A 323-nucleotide genomic window follows, 5' to 3' on the forward strand; every position below is an offset into this window, starting at 1 on the left:
GGCAGGTGGATTTCTGAGTTCAAGGCCAGCCTGGTCTACAGAGTGAGTTCCAGGACAGCCAGGGCTACACAGAGAAATCCTGTCTCGAAAAACCAAAAAAAAAAAAAAAATCCCAGTAAATAGAAGACGTATGTTACGAAGCCTTTCATTCTCACAGACATGGTGTGTTTGGTCCCTTTCTTCACTCTTTCTTCACTAGTCCATTGTTTTTTACAGTGCTGATGTCAGCCTGGAGGCCTCACCCAATGCTAAGCAGGCACCACCGTCCTCCATACCCAGCTGTTGTGTTGTTTTAATATAAGGTCTCTGGGAACCAGGTTGAC

Source organism: Mus pahari, chromosome 20 (genome assembly GCF_900095145.1).
Source record: "Mus pahari chromosome 20, PAHARI_EIJ_v1.1, whole genome shotgun sequence".
NCBI lineage: Eukaryota > Metazoa > Chordata > Mammalia > Rodentia > Muridae > Mus > Mus pahari.